This window comes from Petaurus breviceps, unplaced genomic scaffold (assembly GCF_028583685.1).
Source record: "Petaurus breviceps papuanus isolate PSGF00001 unplaced genomic scaffold, PetGlider_PUasm1.0 90919, whole genome shotgun sequence".
Classification (NCBI taxonomy): Eukaryota; Metazoa; Chordata; class Mammalia; order Diprotodontia; family Petauridae; genus Petaurus; species Petaurus breviceps.
Window position 1 is genome coordinate 31,334,765 of NW_027187378.1, and position 21,937 is coordinate 31,356,701.

Sequence of the window (21,937 nt, forward strand, 5' to 3'; positions counted from 1 at the left end):
GGGTGTGGTGCTGAGTATCTGAGCCCGGATTTGATCCAGGTCATCCCGACACTGGGGTCAGTGCTCTTACTCGCTGAGCCACCTGGCCGCCCCTAAGCAATTGGGATTAAGTAACTTGCTCAAGGTTACACGGCCAGGTGTTTCTGGGTGGGTGCTAAGTGTCTGAGCCTGGGATTCGATCTCCAGGTCTTCTCAACACTGGAGCCAGTGCTCTTACTCACTGTGCTACCTGGCCGCCCCGAGATGAGGAAATTAAGGCCCAGAGAATAGAAGTGACTTCTTCAATTTCATACAGGATTCCAACCCAGGTATTCTGACTCCCAGTCCAGGACACCATGGGTCTTTCATGGAGGAAGAAAAGCTGGTTCTGGTTCGGCAAGGGGCAGAGAGGCATGAAAGTAAGGAGATTTCTGGGAACAGGACAAGATGAAGGTTAAATAAATTTTTGGTCAATGAAGGTCAAGGCCTGGAATAGAATATCAGGGTATGACAGCTGACTTAGAAGAGCTGCTTAGTGGAGAATCTGGAACATGACATTCAGGGAATACAGAGAGACTCCAGATTGACTCTCATCTGGACTTTGGAATTCTTCTGGAAATGTGTTTTTCTCATGGGTCAGAGTCTGAAAGCTGGTCTGAGAATAAAGCAGAGTGAAGCCAGATTTGCATGTTGAGTTGGACAGTTTTCCTCTGTCACTGTGATGTGTACCTGCTGTTAGAGAATAACATTGGAAATAATAATGTTGGAAAACATTAATTTGTATCTATCTATTATCATTTATCCATCTCTATATCTATTTATCTATATCTATTATAATCTATCCATCTGTATCTATCTATGTATTTATTGATCATCTATCAAATGAGATAATTTTAAGGTGCCTAGCATATAGAAGGTGCTTAATAAATGTTTGCTTTCTTCCTCCCATCTGTCTGTCTATCTTAGTTTGTATCCCAAGATCCCTCACACTGTAGTAGAGTACTGGCACTTTAAAAATAGGACTGAGCATGGTGATTTGGGTATCTCACCATCAAGGAAAGTTTCCAACCAGTAGGAGAGTCTTCTATCACTCAGTGGGCGGGAATGGAAATAACCAATAGCACATAGATACAAGGAACATTTATTCATTTTCAGTAACACAAGGCCCTTTGTCTGTCCTGCTCCTCTTAGGAAGACCATGTCCATGGTGGAAGGGGCTGGGAGAGGGGGAGGAAATAGAGCTGGATGTGGGGAGGAGGAGCCTGGTCTCCTATTTTCTTTCTTTCAAAACAGGAAAGACTTGAAGGCTGTTGTGAGAGACCATTTGGAGTAATTCAAAATCTGAAGCTCCGGGTTATTTAATGTTTTCCGCAGCAAACTACATGATGGAATAGAAACCACGCTCATTAATTTCATAGATGACACCAAACCGAGGTTGGAAGAGGCACCTTGGAGAATAGGATTAGAATTAAAAATGACCGTGATGGGCTGCAGAGGTGGCAAGAAATCCATTGAACAAGATCCAGGAGGGGCAAACTCGCACTGCTGAGTCAACCAGGCAAACAAAGGTTGGCAGCAGTGACTGGCCTGACTCAAATCCCCTTTGAAGTCTTTGCTAACTACTCCAGTTCCAACTGACCTCTCTGTCCTCTGGAATCTCACAGCACTCACTGTCCTTGTATTTAGTACATTTAGTATAGCACTTGCTGCCTTCTACCACAAATTCTAAGAACCTACTACCCTTTAAGGGGGGATAGGGATAACAGGGACACAGGAGAGTTATTTGACCAAGTTCCCATCTGTGCAACAAGGCAACTGAGAAAACAAGCCTGCACTGAGAAGGCCCATTCACAGCATCATAGAAACAAAGATTTTAGAACTGGAAGAAGACACCTTAGCGATTGTTTAGTTGAGGGTTAGTAGAAGGTTGAACTCAGAGTCAGGAAGATATGGGTTTGAATCCTGCTTCAGACACTTAATTTTATCTGTGTAACCATAGTAAAGTCGCTAAAAATGAGAATTTCTAATTCCCAGGGTTGTCTGAAGGATCAAATGAGATGACATAGGAAAGCAATTTGCAAACATTAAAGAGCTATGTAAATAAGAACTATCATCAGTCCAACCCCTTGTTTTCTAGATGAAGTTAAAGTGTCCTGATAGATTTAAGTGATTTGCCCGAAGTCATATAGACTGAAGCAGAGTTGGTGTCATAGCACTTATAAAAGCAAGGCACCTGGGATATGATCTTACCTAACCTTATTTTACAGAAGAGGAAACAGAGAGTCAGAAAGCTGGAAGGACATGCCGGAGGTCATGCATTTTATAAGTGGCAAAGGTGGGGTTGAATTTGGGGGTGGGGGGTGATGCTAAAAGTCAGTGATTTCACAGAGAAGCATGCCCACAATTGTCTGAGAAGGGGAAAACAGACAGGGACCAAGGAGGAGTCTGTGAACCAGACAACTGCAGCCACACCAGGAACAGGGAAATCCAGGAAGTACAAGGTGTAGGAGTGTGACATCCCAGGAGGGAGTGTGACTTGCCTGGCTTGGTATCATGCTTCACATTCAGAGCACAGGCCTGTGGGCATGCAGTCTACAACACTTCTTGAGAGTAGACCAGAACCAGATTGAAATGTAATTGGAAAATAGTTAACAAATGAAGTGAAAATTCAATAGAATATAGGTAATGTTAATATGTGGTTTTCTAAGTCAAGATGTGGTCTGCAGGGATCCTTATGTCCTGTTCAATGGCCCTATTTTGATTACAGATTACATCCCTCTCATCTGCTGGGCACTTGTGAGCTAAAGTTAGGTGGGGAATTATTCATCTTTTATCTTGTCTCTCTCTAAGCTTCCCCACTGGTTGTTATAGCCCTCAGAACCCCTGCAGAGGGTTTTGGAGATAGTAGTTGCTTACCTAATGCTTGTTGATGGAAGGAACACTAGAAAAAGATCATGTTTTCACAGTGGGCTAAATGCTGTACATAAGTCCACAAACTAGTTACCACAAACCGTCTTTGTCTCCTTAGGGATTTTCCTTTGATAAAAGTGATCTGGAAATGCCTTGAAGGAACAAGGATGTTGTCTTAGATTTCCTCTGCATACATCCTATTATTGCTGTTAGTCCTGTCTGACCCTTTGTGACCCCATTTGGAGTTTTCATGGCAGAGATATTGGAGGCTTTTGCCATTTCCTCCTTCAGCTCATTTGACAGATGAGGACGTTGAGGCAAACAGGGTTAAGTGACTTGCCCAGGGCCACGCAGCTAGTAAGTGTCTGAGGCCAGATTTGAACCCAGGAAGATGAGTCTTCCTGATTCCAGACCTAGTACTCTATCCACCGAGCCACCTTGCTGCCCCATATACATCCTTTACTTCCCCTACTATCTACTTCTACCCTTCCTGCCCTTACCCAATTTTCCCCTGTTGATTGGCAGCTGAGCTCAAATATCACTCCCATGAAGCCCACCTCAATCTATTCTGTCATGAATTCCCTCCTCTGTTCCTAGCATTCTTTTATGCACTAATGAACATCTACTAAATTCTCCTTTTGCTCCCTAAAGACCAAGGATCACATTTAATTCAATCTTTCCATGTCCTCTAATACCATATATAGTTAGCTGAAACCACAGCTAATAAATATTTATTAAGTGATCCATCCATCCATTTTCTTTCTGTTTGTTTTTCTTAGTTCTGTTCCTGTCTCTTCTATAAACATTTCTGGGACTGTGACGTTAGTGACTGAGGACTTGATGCAATCTCCCAATGTCTTCCTGCAGATGCTTAAGACTTTTCTCAAACCACTTCTGCCGTATTCCCTTAGGAATATTCTTAGCTTCCCATTTCCTCATACGATCCTCATTATGGCAAAGAAGTCAGCACACGTGATTGTGTTCAGGTGTTTAAGTTCTCTGTTAGATATAGTGGGTCATGCATATATATGGTCATGCATGATGATTATAGTACATACCAGATTTTAAAAATTATTCTGCTTTGGTATAGTTGATCTACAGTTGCTTCACTATACCTTAGCTACTTTCTCATCCTGGAACTTCATTCAAAGCCTGGGACCTTCCTATTAGGAACCTCCCTCCACCTTGCCAGTTCTCTTTTCTCATCAGTGAGTTTCTTGAGGACCTCCATGTTGGGGATAGGCCAAGGCTGCCATATTTCATCCTTTCCTGACTGTGCCTCTAACTCTCCTGGACTTTACCACCATGCCTGATTAACTACCTTCTTCCCCTGAACTTTTTTCAACTCTTTCTAAATTTATCTTCCCCTATTAGAATATAAGCTCTTTGGGGGCAGAGATTGTTTGATTTTGTTTGTTTCTTTGTTTTGTTTATAATTGTATCCCTAGTACTTAGCACAGTGCCCCATAGTTAGAATATAGTAAGTACTTAATAAATATATTTTTGACTATTAGATTTTTGTCATTAAACTCAAAAATGATTTTTCAAAATTCCAATTGAAGTATGTACATCTCCTTTTCCCCCAAACATTTGGGATATCAACATTATTATTAGAACACTCTATCAGTTGGTTTTAAGTGTAGATTTTTCAGTAACATCAGATTCTGTAGCTTTTTCTCCTTTCAGATTTAAATAACACCCCATTTTTTTTCTCTCTTATTTCATCTAATCTTTTAGGACAGAAATTAATTCTCATGATTGTTCTGTATTGATCTGCCAATACATTGTCATGTTACATGGATATTGAGGATATCTTAAGAATCTTGTTATTGAAAAGAACTGTGAAGTCTTTGCATACAACTATCCAAATTAATTTCTAATTTTGTTTGATGTAGTCCTGGCATGTCAAATCAAGTCAAGAAAAGTCAACAAATATTTATTAAGCACTCAGATCTTCAGTGCATTTTGTGGGCACTGGTGGTTTGCCTGTCTTAGTGGTCGGAGCTATATGGACATTGCCGAATCTTTTCTGACAGGCAGGCTATTTCTATTTCTGATTTGTACTGATGTATACTGTCTTCTTGTGGTATCAGAATAAGAAGCAGTACCATTCCACCTGCTTTCTGCTATATCAAACTGATCATTGAGATGGTTTTTCTGTAGCTCCAAGTTGTACCTATCACTTAGGTTTCCTTACTTTGCCATTCCCCTTCCCATATACCCTGCCTGCAATCCCCTTACTGATAGGTTTGGGTTTGAAGAGGAATATTTATTCTTATTACTGTTGTTGTTGCCATTCTAAATATAGGGAAACTGAGTCACAGAAAAGTTGCAACAATGAAAATTTAACAACCAGCTCTAGTCTGCCAGTATAAGCTGGTTCCAGTATATCTCTTCCTGACTCCCAATCTTTCCACTATGAACTAAAGACTTATCTCATAAGATTCTGAGAATAAGGTATTTTAAAAAATAATAAGAGCTGGCTTTTTTATGTCATTTTTTAGGTTAACAAAGAGCTTTATATATATTGTCTCATTGGATCCTCAAAACATCCCGGTGCAATAGGGGCTAAAATTGTTATCCTCATTTTACAAATGATGAGACTGAGGCAAACAGAGGTTAAGTAACTTGTCTAGGGTCACACAATCAATAAATGTTTGAGGTGGGATTTGAACTCAGTTCTTCCTGACTCTGAAGTTGAACATTTTATCTGCTGAGTCCTAGGAATCTTCAAATGCCAGAACTGGAAGAGATCTTGAGGTGTTTTCTGATTCATTCCTCTGCTTCCAGGTGGGACCTCACCTAAACCATCTCACACAGATAAAAATAAAAATTATTACTAGCTGTGTGACCTTGAACATGTCACTTCAACCTCCTTTTCCTAATCAAGCAAGCAGGGATAAAGATACTTGCACCTCTAAAGGTTTAGGGCTATTGTGAAGACTTTTTTTTGTCTGTGAGTAAATTGTAAAGTGCTATATATTATAGTGAGCTATTATGATCTTTGAGAGACAGTGTTATTTATTGCAATGTGTCAAACTGAAATAGAAAATGGTGACCACTAAATTGCACTTAAAGGAAACTAGGTGGCACCATGGAGGGCCAGGCCTGGAGTTAAGACGTCTCATTTTCTTGAGTCCAAATCCATCCTCAGATACTTATTAGCTGAGTGAACCTGAGCAAGTCACTTAACCCTATTTACCTCAGTTTCCTTATCTGTAAAATGAGCTGGAGAAGGAAATGGCAAACCACTCTATTTCTTTGCCAAGAAAACCTTGAATAGGGTCACAAAAAGTCAGGCAAGACTGAAAAGGTTAAGCAACAAACAAAACTGAAAGGAAACCTGCAGGCAGCATATTGACTTAGAAAACTACATATTACCACTATATCTATGTTCTACTGTATTTTTAGTTATTTTGCTAAATATTTCCCAATTACATTTTAATTTGGTTGGTGTCCACTTGGGGATGTTGCTGGCTCCAGTGTTCAGGCTGTGAGTCTGATATCTCTGATATAGTGGGTAGAGGACTGGTCTCACAGTCAGGGTGGACCTGGGCTCAATTTCTACCTCTGACCCATGTTGGCTTTGTGAACTGAGGTTGGTCACTTACCTTTCCATGCTCTGTGCAGCTCTCTAACACCATACATTACAGAACAGTTTCTGATTGGCCTTGGTAGAGGGAGGTTCCTAATCTAGGAATTCCCTTCTACTAATGAAATCACAGGTCTCAAACAAAAGAGCAGTAATAGTTAGCCTTCATATAGTGCTTTAAGATTTGCAAAGCACTTTACCAATATTATCTCACTTGATCCTCTGAACAACTCTCTGAGATAGGTGCTATTACTACCCCCACTTTACAGATAGGTCTAAATGACTTGATCTGGGCCTAAGTGTTTGAATTCAGGACTTTCTGTCTGAAAACCCAGTACTTTACCCACTTAGCTGCAAGATACTATTACTGCCAGAAACAATGATTATTTGGTGTCCTGGTTGTTGTCATTATTCTGTTGAAGTCCTTTCTCGGAGTCCATAGTTTCATACTAATTGACATATTTTGGTCACTGGAGAAACCTTCTCCACAGACTGACTTTCTCTGTCTTTTCACAAAGTCCCAAATAGCAATGTCATGTGGTAGAGAGGACCATGGACTAGAGATAGAAAACCCAGATTTGAGTATGTACCTGCCATGAACTTGCTATGAACATCAGACAAATCATATAAACTCTCCAGATCTCAGATTCTACATCTGCAAAATGAGAGGGTTGGGCTCAAAGATAATTTCTATGGGGGAGACAATTTGGAAGCATGGTGAAGCTTTTGGATTCTGGGAAAAGGATGTCCTTGACTTGAGGTTGAAATTTGGCTTGGATTGAATCTTTGGAATGACCTGAATCACACTTTTACTTGCCAACCATATACAAAAAAGCACACAGCTCTATGGCTAATGAGCTCCTTAAGAAAATCAGATGAAAGGCAGAGAGACAGACAAAATAGAGATTCAGACAGAAAGAGATGGAGACAGAAACAGATATGGAGAGAGATAGCGAAAGAGAAAGAGAGAGACACATGGAGTGATAGCAAAGAAGGGAAAGGACTGAAAATTGTTCATTCAATTGACAGTAGAGTGGGCTTGTTTTTTGGCTTCAGGTCTGTGTTCATGGTGTTTGTAGATATTCAATAGATACTACACAGACTGTTCATTCTGGATTGGGTTTCCAAGATCATATAGTTGTAATGGGAATGGGAATTTGAAGATCTTCCCTGCCCCTTAATAGACCTGTGCGGGGTGGGGGTGGGGGGAGTTTGAAGACCTCCCCTGCTTTGAAAGTAAACTCTGCCCTCTAATAGGCTGAATGTAATCACATAGAGCCTGTGGTGGAGGAAATTTGCTGAAGGGAAGCAAAGCCCACAGGAAGCTGGTAGTCAGAGCTAGAAAGATGGTGGGGGAGAGAGGATGCTCAGGCAAGGAGTCAGATAGGCTTGTAAGTAGATATTGATCTGTATTAGTTTGTGGGAAGGCTGAAGGATGCTGTGTCTCTCAGTATTACTATGGCTTCTGAATATCTTTGGTACTATGATGGAATCAGCTTACTGGTTTTAGGATTTGGTTTTCTGGTGTCTAAACAAATGCTTCAGTTCTGTCCTCTACCTGGAGAATGTGGTATATTTTACCATCAAAAGTCATGCGACATTTATAGTCACTGTCTCGATCGTGATCATGGGTACTATAAATATTGGTGCTACCCACTACATCGATGATATTATGATACAGGGAAAAAAATGTAAAAGAAGTAGAGTATGACATTTTTGATTGAGCATATCAAAAGCAAAGGGTGGGAAATTAAACCTGCAAAGATTCAAGGACCAGCTCAAAATGTAAAATTTTTGTGAATACAGTGGAATAAGGGACTGTGAGAGATTCTGTCTCAAATCTGACAAAAGATTCAGCATTTTCCTATCCCTACCAATAAGAAATAGGCCCCAAAGTTTATAGGATTATTTGGATATTGGCAGCATCACATTCCACACCTGGGACAGATTTTGAAACCCTTATATAAAGTTACTAGGAAGAAATATGAATTTGATTGGGGACTTGAGCAGAGTAAAACTTTTGAGGAAGCCAAAGCTGCTATACAAGTGGCTCTAGATTTATGGCCTATGCAGAATAGTCCAGTGGAATTACAAATGGCTGTACAGGATGATTATGCAAACTGGAGTTTATGGCAGAAACAACAAAGCTGAAATATACCTTTAGGATTTTGGTCCAGGAATTCTCCTTCATCTAGAGTGCAGTATGCACCTTTCAAAAAGCAGTTGTTAGCTGTGTATTGGGCTTTGGTAGAGACTGAATAACTGACTCTGGGCCATGAAGTGACATTAAGACCTGGAATCCCGATTATGACCTGGATAATGAGCACCCCAGCTTCTCACAGAATGGACATGCCCAAGAAGCCAGCATAATTAAATGGAAGTGGTATATTCAAAATAGGGCTAAAACTGGCAAAAGTGGAGTTTCTACCCTACACGAATCTGCAGATAGCATCGATACTGAGGTACACAATACATCCTCTGAACCAAGGCATCATCTGGTATAGTTCTGGATAAGATGGAATGATGGATATGATGGGCTAACTGAAGAAGAGAAGAAACATGCACGGTTTACTGATGGGACTGCAAAATATTTGGGCCAAAAAAGACATTGGAAAGCAGTAGCCTATAACCCATATACTAGAAGGACTTTGGAAAGTACTGGGACAGGTGGAAGTAGTCAGTATGTTGAACATATGGCAGTACATCAAGCCATCAAAACAGAACAAGGAGGATAGTGTCATATATTCACTGAATTGTGGGTAGTAGCTAATGAGTTAGCTACATGGATGCCCATGTGGAAAAATCAAAATTGGGAAATTCATGGTACATGAGTCTGGTGCAAAGAATTATGGGTAGATATATGGGATATGTCTCTGGTTACTGATTTGTCAGTTTTTCATGTAGATATTCATGTGGCCCTTACCCCACCAGAATGTGAGTACAATACTCATGCTGATCCACTAGTGAAGATTGCTACTGAACATGTTGTCCCTACTTTGACAACAACTGATGATTGGCTATTAACAAAATGGGTCCACCAAACAGCTGGCTACTTAGGGGTCCAGGCCACACACCAGTGGGCACAGGATTGAGGTATCAGTATCTCTCATTCATTGTTAAAACAGATATCAGAAGAATGTCATATATGTCAATTGGAAAAAGAGAAAACTCTTCTTCAGGTAGTAACTGGGAAGCTAGCAAGGGGAAAAGTCCCAGTCCAAATCTGGCAAATAGATTATATTAGTCCCTACCTCAAGAAAAAGGATGCAAATGTATATGTACTTGTGTTGACAATATTTGGGTGTACTGGTAGCTTGTCCTTATAAGAATGCAACCCAGAAAAACACCTGTAAAATTCTAGATCTCATAAATCTATATTATGGAACCCCAATGCAGATTCAAAGTGACAATGGGTCACATTTCAAAGGTCATGAAATGAAGAGATATTATATATTAAACAATATAGAATGGCTATATCACATTCCATATCCACAAGCATCTGGGTTAATTGAAAGAATGAATAGATTATTGAAAGAACATGGAAGGAAGTTAAGTTCTAATAATTTGTATCAACATTGGAAAGATAATTTGTTCACTGTTTTATGTAATTTGAATAATAGACTATTGGGAGAAAGTATGCCTCTAGCCAGAATGATGACCCCAAATTTGCAAATTAGAAAACAGCAGACACATAAGATCCCAAATATTGAGTATTGGACTATGAGGCAAGATGTTCCAGCACCATATCCAGGAACACTTTCTTTGGCAGGATATGATTTACATTGTTTAGAAGACTTTTGGTTGGATAGAAAAGAAATAAGAAACATCTCTACTGGGATATGTATGAGAATCTCTATAAATCATTCTAGATGGATATTACCTAAATCAGGTTTAGCAGCTCGAGGTATACAGGCATTGGCTGGAGTAATAGATTCTAATTACCAAGGAGAAATTATTGTAACATCGCAAAGTTTGGGTGAAGAACCCATACAGTTTTGTAAAAATGATAGAATAGTTTAAGTGATTATTATTCCTTGTGAAACAATACCACTTGTGAAAACTGACTTGCCTTCTGAAATAACTATCAGAGGAACTAAAAAATTTGGTTCTACTAATAGAATAAAATTGGGAGCTAAAGTATTGGTAAAGCAGAAACCAGATGATGTTCCAAAGGCTGTAGAGATTATAGCACATGGGAAAGACAATACCATAGCTGTTGTTTATTCAGGAGAAGATAATTGTCAAATTGTACCCTTAATTCATGTATTATACCATGAAGGGGGTTATGATAGTGAATTCGTGGACTCCAGAGGCATGGTTGACCCTATATTTGTTTCTTTTTGGCTGTTAAACTTGTTTGCAAGACTTGTTTTCTGCAGGATTGGTATCCTCCACCTGCAGATGACTGATTGCTTAAGCTGGATGTCACCCCCTATCCATGACTGTGATGTACCACCTCTGGATCTGGAGTTGACAGCTCCAGATGCCAGCTAAAAAACTGACCTTTATAATGGGACCTTTTGGACCTGGCATTGACCAAACTCTGGATGACAACTAAAGAACTGAACTCTTGAATGGAACCTTTTGGGGGCAGGGACAGCTCTACATCCAATTTCAGCTTGAAGTAGCTTTGGAGAAGAGACCTTTGCCCCTTAACTCAAGATTTTGAGCCCCATTCGTTTGAGGAGGGAAGGATGGGGTGCTTGTGCCCAAGCCCCCATGCTAAGCTATTATTTTATATGCAAAGTTTTTCTATTATCCCTGTTATGTTGTTGCAAAGTTCTGTTGACACCAATTTTTCCACCAGTTATCCCTAAACTCTCATTTATTGTTAATCTATTTTTGCTATGTAAGGGACATGAAAGACCTTGGGGCCAAATGTAATGGGAATGGGAATTTCAAGATCTTCCCTGCCCCTTAATAGACTTAGGGGGGAGTTTGAAGACCTCCCCTGCTTTGAAAGTAAATTCTGCCCCTAATAGACTAAATATAGTCACATGGAGCCTGTAGTAGGAGGAGTTTGTTAAAGGGAAGCAGAGCTCACAGGAAGCTGGTAGTCAGAGCTAGGAAGATGGTGGGGGAGAGAGGATGCTAAGGAAAGGAGTCAGGCTTGTGAGTAGATATTGATCTTGTATTGGTTTGTGGGAAGGCTGAAGGATGCTGTGGCTCTCAGTATTATTATAGCTTCTGAATATCTTTGGTACTATGATAGAATAGGCTTACTGGTTTTGGGATTCAGTTTTCTGGTATCTAAATAAATGCTTCAGTTCTGTTCTCTACCTGGAGAATCTGGTATATTTGGCAATCTAATGTCATGCCATATTTATAGTCATGGTCTTTATTGTGATCATGGGTGCTGTAAATATTGCATTGGTAGTACAATAGTTCTCAGACAGGGGAGGTGAATTGTTTATGCGAGTTAGTGGCAGATATGGCAGTAGAACCCAGTTCTCCTGACTCTCAACCCTGAGCTCACCTCACTGCACCAGACTGATGGATGTTATCAGCTAGGATGTCAGAGAGCAAAGAACAATTTATGGCATTTTAGTGCCAAAGGTTGGATCCTCCAATGAAATTTGAAGATGGATGCTTCTAAAGAAAGATTTTTAAAGGTTCTTAAGGGGACTCCAAGGTCACAGGTGTTGACCACTGGCTTCACTCTTGCCAGGACATTTTTGGGGAAGAATGGTCCATGTACCTGTTATTCACATGTTGCCTCTTCTATAAGAACGTAAGCTTTCTGAGGGCATGGGATATTTTTTGTCTTTGTATTTTTAGTGTTTAGCACAGTGGCTGGAACATAGTAAGCACCTAACAAATGTATTGACTAACTAACTCCTTATATATATCACTATCCTAGTGATAATTCTATTTCTTGTGCCTGGCAGAAGGCAGGGTTATGGGCGTGAGACCAACCAGGTGATCTCTGGAACCAGCTGTGTTCTAAGAGCAGCTCTTTCTATCCAGTTCCCCTCCTATCTCTTCACTGGTACATTTGTAAGTATTGTCTGGGACCCAAAAGGAGAGAATGAAAAGGAGTACAAACTCATTAACTCAGAGAAGATTATAACTAGAATGGATCTCAAAAATGCGTAAGAGGAAACTGAGGCCCAGTGTAAATTCCAAGAAGAGATATTGAATAGGCAACCTCATTTCAAGCATGATCAAGTGGATGGGTTACTAGGCTGGCAACTAGGAGGCCCATGCTCTGAACCTGATTTATCTAAAAACTAACTGTTCAATCTTAAGGGAAAAAATACAACAAATATTTACCGGACACTTTCTGCCAGGGCACTGGGCTAGGAATTAAGGGAAATACGAAGTTATATGAGACTGTCCCTGTATTCAAATATCTTACAGGTTAGTAGAAAGATAAAATACTAGATAACTACAGTAAGCCTTATATGACAGATCCCTCCAAGAGTCAAAATGAGGTGCCATGTGGGGTTTGAGGGAGAAGATCCTTAAGGACCAAGGCAGGGGTGGAGGTATCAGATAAGTTTTCCTAAGACAAAGTAACATTTGATTTGGGATTTAAAGGATGGGCAGGAAGTCATCAAATGGGGTAGGAGAGAAAAGGCATTTCAGAAAGAAGGAACAGCCAATGCAAGAATATGGAGGTTAGGGGAGCTAGGAGGTCATTTGATTGTCTTATAAGCATTTAGCACTTACTTCCTATGTCTGAGGAACTGTGTTAGGTGCTGGAGATAAGACAAAAAGGAACTAATTTCCATTCCTAAGGAACTTGTATTCTATTTCTGGGAGAACAACATATAACCAAATAAATATATTCAAAATATATAAATATATAGGTGATATATACATATATGTTTGTCTTCATCTGTAGTCCATACATATAAACATTTATAAATATATAGCCATCATTGGTTCTTTTAAATATGTATATATGTACATGTATGTCTAAATATACATACACGTACGAATTATAGGTATATAGTCTATATGTATATGTAGTATGTGTGTATGTATGTATGTACATATACACACACTTTTTTTTCACATGAACCGTTTGTGCCTGATCTATGGTAGACCTTTCCAAGCTCATATTGGCTTGATAAGCTACAGTCTGACACACTTTACCTTGACTGCAACATCATGATGTCATTTTTATCCTTTTTGAGAAAAAAGGACAACAACCAACCGAGCATATATGTATACACACATAAATATACATACTTGCATATATGTGTGTATATGTAATATAAATATAAATGTTGTATAAATACAATATAAAATACAAAGTAACTTTGGTGGGGAAGGCAGGGAAGGCATTAGCAAATGGAGAGATCAAGATAGACCTCCTGCATGATATGACATTTGAACTGAAACTTGAAGGCAGCTAGGCATCCTGCAAGCTAGAGTCAAGGAAGGGAACATGTTCAAGGCAAAGGAGGCAACCCGTACCAAGATATGGGACTGGGAGACTGACTGCCTTGTAAAGGGAATGTCAAGGAGGTCAGCTTGACTGAAACATACATTTGCATGAAAGGGAATAATGTGCAATAATCCTGGAAGGGTAGGTTGGAGCCAGATTTTTAATGCCAAATAAGAAGAAGCTCATATTTTATCTCAGAGCAAGAGGGAATCACTGGAACTTTTTTGAGTATGGGAGTGACATGGGTGGACTTGTGCTTTAGGAATATCCATTTGGCATTGTAGAGGGAGAGAGGCTGGAAAAATGATGACAAGAGTTGGAATGTTTGGCCAGATTGTAGAGCATTTGGAGGGGACCAATGTGAGAAAAAGCTGGATAAGGGCGTTAGATTGTGAAGGTAGAGAAATTGTAAGTTTACTTGGTAATTAACAGGGAGTCTCTGAAAGCTTTTGAGTGCAGTGACATCACCAGATTTGTGCAACATAAAGATTTTAAAGATCCCTTTCAATTCTGCTATTCCTGGTTTATTTCTTGAACTCCCAGTACTAACATTTGCTGGTTGCAGGACAAGGGAGGAACTTGGTGTGACTAGAGGTTGGAAGGAGGAATTTGGTGGCCATTTAGCTCTACCCTAAGTCTACATGAGGATAGGCTATAGAATTTGCCCTCAGTTCCTTCGGTCTGGATCTCAGTCCTTTGGCTTCAGTCTATCTGATACTGTGCCTAAAACTTCAATCTCTTGATAAAGAGGGAGACACTTTCCCCAGCTCATTAGTAAATCAGTTCATGGGTATGTTTTTAGAGTTCCTGTAATCAAGGAATTTACAGTCATGTTGAGTAAATTGATAAGACTTTCCTCCCTCTCCTGGCTCTGATTCTGACTTTCTGGACTTAGCCACTATGCTTCGTCTACTTTCTCACCCTGGAAGTTCCCTCTTTCCCTGTGGCATTCTCACTCTGGAAGGTCCTACCACCCCTGCAACTAGCTCCCTCTTCTCATTAATGAGTTCATTTCAGAACCCCTACCTTGAGGAAGGGCTCAGGCTAGCAGCCAACTTCCATTCCTCTCCCATGTCTGCCTCCGCCTCCCTGAACTTTGCCATCATGCTTTTGTGGGGGTACCTTTCCCCCTTCCCACCTTTTTAGCTCCCTATTATGTGATGTCTTTCCCCATTAGAATGTCAGCTCCTTGAGAGGAGGCACCATCATTTTTTGTTCTTGTATTTGTAGCTCCACTTGGCATTGAGTAAGTGATTAACAAATTTGTTGAATTTTTGAGATAATTAGAGATCAATGAATTATCAAATGAGATAACATATGCAAAGTACTTTGTAAATCGTAAAGTGCCAAATAAGAGGGAACTTTTATTATTAATATAATGCTCGAGTGGTGCAGATTACATATGTAGTTGCATAAAATATATAAAAGACACTAATCTAGTCTGGCATTACCTAGAGCAATAATAGCGCACATTTCCATAAAAAGTGTCCATTAAAGTTGCCAGAATTCTTGCCTTATAACACTCCACTGAGGCAGGTGGGGTCAGTATTATTATCTCTTTTTACAGCTGAGTGAACTGAGGCTTCAAGAGTCTTAATGATTTGACTAAGGATTGTTGATCTAGAGTTGAAAGGAACCCCAGAGGGCATTTAGTGCAACCCCACAATTTTATAGATGAGAAAATTAAGGCTTAAGGAGATTAAGTGATTTTTCCCCACTTTGTAGAGATAGAGTAAACATCAGAGACAGGATTTGAATTGAGGTCCTCTGAGAGCTGATGCCATTTCCACTGTATCATGATACAGCTAATAAAGTGAGATTTGAACTCAGCTGTCTTCTGACTGCAAATCTAGTTTTCTTTCAATTGCACTAAACTGCTTCTTTGGTCAATTGTTTTTCAGCAGTTTTTGACTCTTCCTGACCCCACTTGGGGTTTTCTTGGTAAAGATACTGGAGTGGTTTGCCATTTCCTCCTCCAGCTCATTTTATAGATGAGGAAACTGAGGCACACAGGGTTAAGGGAGTTGCCCACAGTCACAAGCTAGTAAATCTCTGAGGTCACATTTAAACTCAGGAAGATGAGTTTTCCTGACTCCAGGCCAGGCGCTCTATCCACTGTACCACCTAGCTTTCACAAGCGGCTTCTAGGAATAGGTAGAAGCCTATTGGTGTGATATAAGGGTCATGGGAAAGGCCCCTCTTCTCCTGAATATCTCCTCTACATAGCTAAACATTCTCAATTTTCTTTTGTGATGGACCTGATTCCCACCAATTAGGTATTCATCTAGTTGAGCTTGCTTTTAAAGTGAAGATTCCTCTGGGAGGACAATCAGTAATTCACACCTCATTGTGAATTAGTGTAATCATTGCTTTGCTGCTAATAGCTGAGGGAAGACAGGGCAGAACCCAGAGAGGACTAAATAAGTCCCTTGGGAGAAGGAACATTTTGGTGGGAGGGAGGGAGGTTGGGCAGAGAATGAAGAAAAGGAATCAGAAGGGCAGGTACTTTTGAAGCTATAGGACATGGTGACATTTGAGGAAGTGACAAGGAAGGAAAGGGGCACCAGGAAGTAGAAAGACTATCAAAGATCACCTTATCCTGCTCCACTATTTTTATATGGGACTTTTCTTGGTACTAAATGTGTCAAAGAAGGAGGGTACCCTGTGGATTGGAGTAGTCAGGGCAGCTTCATGAAGGAGGGATTTGGGATGGAGACTGAAAGATGAGGAGATTTCTATTCTACCAAGAACACGAAAGGAAATTTTAAAAAATGAGCATGAGGAACAGAGTTTTGTGGAAAAGAATATTAATTGCTTCTATTACCCAGGGCAAAGACCTTCCCTTATCGGAACCATAGTTTTCTCATCTGTAAAGCTGAGAGCATTGGAATGGGTAATCCATTAGATTTTTTCCATATCTGACATTGCATGGTTGATTCTATCATTGGCAGTTCTGGGAAGGAGGAATGAATACTCCACTGGGGACAGATCTATGACTGCCATCACCTGCACCAACAGTGAACAATACCTGCTGTTAGGAGGAGTGACATGGCCCAAGGCCACCAATAGCCCCCCATCACCTATGTTTGAAATGATTACTATGCCAAGGGCTGGCAGATTTGTAATTTTCTAAGTAATCTGGTGAGAGTGAAGACATTGAAGGAGCCGACTCCTTCTAATGACCTTCCATAGGGAGCCCAAGTTAGCTTTCAAGGCTGCCATGTCCCTCACCCACCCTCGGAATGATTCAAGTCTGTAATTCTGGGAACTGAACTGCTTCCACCCCCGCTCCCTCCCCAATAGTGATGTTGAACAAGAATTTTGAAAGAAGGCTGATGAGTAATTGTTGGCAGAGAAGGCCCAGTCTTAGGGTGAACATGTGGCTGAAGGACAGTTCTTGTGTGTCTTTAATCACTTCGGGAACTGTTTTTGCCAAGGATGTGAGAGAGCTGGCTCCAGGAATACCCTCCAGAGACCATCAGACCCTGGAGGATAAATGTTGATGACATCCTGAAGACAGGACATTCTCCTGATCATTATTCCCCTAGGGGATAGCCTGGAGTAATACCAATTATTTCACTCTTCTTATAACCTGAGAGGGTCCTGAATTAACTCCTTCCTGGCTTGTCTCCCCCTAATCTGTTTGCTAATCCTGGATTTAGTTGGAGGCCTTTTGCATTACATGGGTAGAGACCCTCTTGGACGATTGGGTACTAGGTATCTGGTCCTGGTTCTCTCAAGGTCTCTCTGGGCATTGTTTTTTGCCCTCCAGTAGCACAAAGGCAACCTTGGATAATCAGGGACCGATGTGAACCCTGATAAGGCGGTCTCAGAGGAGAAAACCTATTTTGAGTCAGTGACACTAATCAGAAATGCACAGCTCAGACACTCTCATGTCCTACTTACAGACTGTTCCTTAGGTGTCCTGGTGCGCCACGTGCTCAAGCTGGCTTTTCTCTCATTCTTTCTCTGTCTCTCTGTCACTCTGTCTCTAGCTGTATGTCTCCCTCACCCTTTGTCTTCTCCTATCTCTTTCTGTCCCTCTCTCTTCCTCCCTTCCTCTCTCTGTGTCTCTGTTTCTTTTTATCCCTTACTTCTCCCATTCGCCACCTATGCTTGCAAGCATTTGTTTCTTTTTTGTTTTTTGTTTTTGCTTTTTGGAGGGCAATTGGGGTTAAGTGACTTGCCCAAAGTCACATGGCTAGGAAGTGTGTCATGTGTCTGGGGTCGGATTTGAACTCAGGTCCTCCTGACTCCAGGGCCAGTGCTCTATTCACTGCACCACCTAGCCACCCCAGCAAGCATTTGTTTCTTGTAGGCTATTTCTGGGCCTCTGTGTGCTCAAGCTCTTTCTGTCTCTGTCTCTTTCTCTGTCTGTCTCTCTGTTCTGTCTCTGTCTGTCTCTCTGTCTCTGTCTCTGTCTCTCCCCTTCCCTAATGCCCCCTGTTCAAGTCCCATCGACATTAAAATCTTTTTAGGGAGCACATGGAGACCCCATAATCCTTGCCTCTCCCCCAAAGTTCTGGATTAGGGTTTATTATCCAAGTATGTAATTGTATGGAGAAGAGAGGGAACCCTTAAATTATTGTTGTTATTATTTAATTGGCAGTTGGAGACTCAGAGTATCTTGGATACTGGATTTATTTTTTTGGAGGGTGAGGAAAGGCTATACCATAGGGTTATGAATTATGAACACCACAATCCATGAAGAATCTATGGTGAAACAAAGAATTTATAGTGTATAGAAAGTGTAATTAAGAATCTCATAGAATAAGTAGTGAATGAGTTGCCATCTACACTGGTTGAGGAGTTGCCCATATAAATGAGAGCACAGATCCCTGGGAAGGTCCAATATCCATTCATGGGAGAAGAAGAAGGCCATGCATCCTTGGATCAGGGCCAGGTGGTACCAGGGAGCAGATGGAGGTTTTCCTAGCGTCTGAGGGTGCTTTTGGTACTATTAGTGGGATTGGGAGAGGGAAGAATAGCAGTCTGGTGCCCTGGACTTTTATCTTGTGGCCTGTCATTCTAGGAATTCGGCCAGTGTGCTCAATGGAGGCCGTTCTCTCTTGGCTGGCTGCCTAAGATGCTGGCAGTCAGGGTATTCTAAAGGCCTAGAATGGCTGGTGAGGCTACTCCCAGGAAGGCATTTTCCAGATGGCCCTGAGTCATCTCTCCAGTTGGCTCTTTGTTTCCATCTTGCTTGGCTTTCCTCTGGTATCCTTGCTGCTCTCATACTTGGCTTCTCCCCATAGCCACAGAAGGAATTTTGACTGGGCCTTTAATCTCCTCTGGTTTCTCTTGTTCGCCTATGGAGTTCTCCTTTTTGGGTCTGCTTGGACATGGCTGACCTAAATTAGAACTAGAATTCCATGCATCCCAAGAGGGTCTGGACTAATCTCTTGCTAATGTATTGGCTCGTGAATCAGTCCTTCCCTTTTTCTTTGGTTGGGAAGCTCAACAAAAGAGAGCCCATATGTATATGTGCATGAATGTATACATACACACACAGTATAACTGGCAAAGAAATAACTAAATCAATGACCCAGCGACAAGTCTCAGTGAATTGCTGAGCCTTGAACAATTTCTAGCCCGACTGATGAAGATTCCAAATAATTTCCATTCTAATCTATGTTGCTTGACTTCTAAGAAGGTAATTGCTCCTGTGGTGACGGGCGTCCTTTCTGCATGCAATTTATGACTGTGGTTAGGCTTCCTGAAAAGTGTGAAATAAAGAAAGCCCTTGAATTATTGCTCATCCATTTTCCCCTGAGGTCCTGTGCAACTGGCATCCATCTCTAGAAAGAGAATGGGTGGCTTCTGTTGTGTTGAGGAGTTGGTTTGGGGGGAGACTGGAGGAGAGAGAGCAAGGAAACTCTGGAGTCAGAGCCTCTGTCTTATGGGGTAATCTCAGCAATTCTGATCCTAGCAAAGAATGGCAAGGGCTGCAGCCCTCCGCACCTAGAAAGCAAGGGCTGCAAATCTGGAGTTGGAGATCCCCAGTTCAGATTTTGGCTCTGTTACTTACAACATTAAGACCTTGGAATAAATCACTTAACTGACTTCCTTGGTGTCTTTGTTGATGAAATGGGAAGATTAGACTAAATGCCACTGGGGGGATTTTTTCTAGCTTTAATGCTGTGATCCTGAGTGAGGACGAGGTTTGTCAGCTAGTTAGCACAACTGGTTAAATGTAGGTTTGTAAACTCAGTAGGCTAGAATTCAGGCACAAGAAGATGGCTTTGATGCTTAAATAGAAACAAACAGAAACAAAAACAAAGCCCTGTTCTAACAGAAGTGGACCGCCTCCCCCATCAGGATCATAGGATCATAACATCAGATAATTAAGGTATAATTGTCAGATAATTAGACCTGCAAGGACATTGATTCAACTCCCTTTATTTTATAGATGAGGAAATAGGCTCAGAGAGGTAAAGAAACTTTCCCAGACTCAGTTAGTTAAGTATCTGTGGCAGAATTTGATCCTGGTTCTTCTTACTTGCAGATCAGTGACCTCATCCTTAACACAATACTACCAGTCCCATTGTGTTCTGGATACACAGGCTGTACTCTAATCATAGAGCCTCAGATACCCTTTGTTTCAATCTATACTTGATCAAAGACCCCTTCATGTTATAGTGACGCATTCTATCTTATACATCTATTATCTATCTATAGATATCTCTATAAAGATATATGAATATATATATACTATATAATGGTATGTATAATATCATCATATATATCTATATACACATACACATGTAATTTAAAGGTTTGCAAAATGCATTCTTTAACTCGATACAATAACCTTGTGGAGTAGTGTATTGTTAATGTATCTTTGCTTAATGGAAAGATATTCCCCATTCATTAATAGGCCCATGTGATCTGTTTGAGTCACATGGAAGCCTAAGTCACATGAGTCTGTGGTGGGAGGAGCTTGCTGAGCAGGTGAAGCAGGAAGGGATGGAGCAGGAAGGGTAGAGGAGAGCTGAGAGGGAGTTGGTCATAGTTGTTAGACCTGAGGGAGACAAAGGAAGCAGGTAGTGAGCTGTGAGTATTTGTTTGTGGGAAGGCCCTAGCAGGTGGAAGACTTGGGGATGGAGCTACCCCCTGCATTGTTATTGTGTATAGATTTCTTTGTTGCTATGATGGATTTGACTTTTTGGTGTTTGAATAAATGTTTTGGTTCTGTCTTCCACATGGAGAGTCTGTTATATTTTGTAATTCAGAATTACACCGGCATATTCATAGCCTCCGTGGGTGCTTTGAATATTGTGTTGGCACTACAGGTAGGAGCTATTATTTGTCCCCTTTTGTAAAGGAGGAAAGCCTGAGAGAGATTGAGTAATTTACCTAGGGTCATGCACCTGAGGCAGAATTCAAATGCAGTTAGTTTAGTAAACATGCATTTATTAAGTACAACTATGTGTCAGGTGCTGTTCTAGGCTCTGGGAATATGAAGAAAGGCATTCTAAAGTCCTGGTTTCGAGGAGCACACAGTCTAATGTGGGTGACAACACAAAAGCAACTATATAAAAAGAAGATATGTACAGGATAAATTGGAGACAGTCAACAGAGGAAGGTGCTAGCATTAAGAGATCGGGGAAGGATCTGAAAAGACTCCTTGTGGAAGGCGGGATTTAAGCTGGGGCTTGAAGGAAACCAGAGAAGATAGGAAGAAGATGTGAAGAGGGAGAGCATTCTGGATATGGTGGACACTAGTGAAAATGCCTACAGCCAAGTGATGGAGCGTCTTGTTTGAGGAAAAGAAAGGAGGACAGTGTCACTGGATAGATCACAGAATATGTTGGGGGTTGGATGGGCAGTGGAGTAAGGTGTAATATTATTTAAAAGGTAGGGCCAAGGTTCTGAAGGGTTTTGAATACCAAAGAGAAGATTTTGTATTTAGTGTCAGAGGTAATAAGGAGTCATTAGATTCTGTTGAATGGAGGTGTGTGTGTGTGTGTGTGTGTGTGAGAGAGAGAGAGAGAGACAGAGAGAGAGAGAGACAGAGAGAGAGAGAGAGAGAGAGAGAGAGAGAGAGAGAGAGAGAGAGA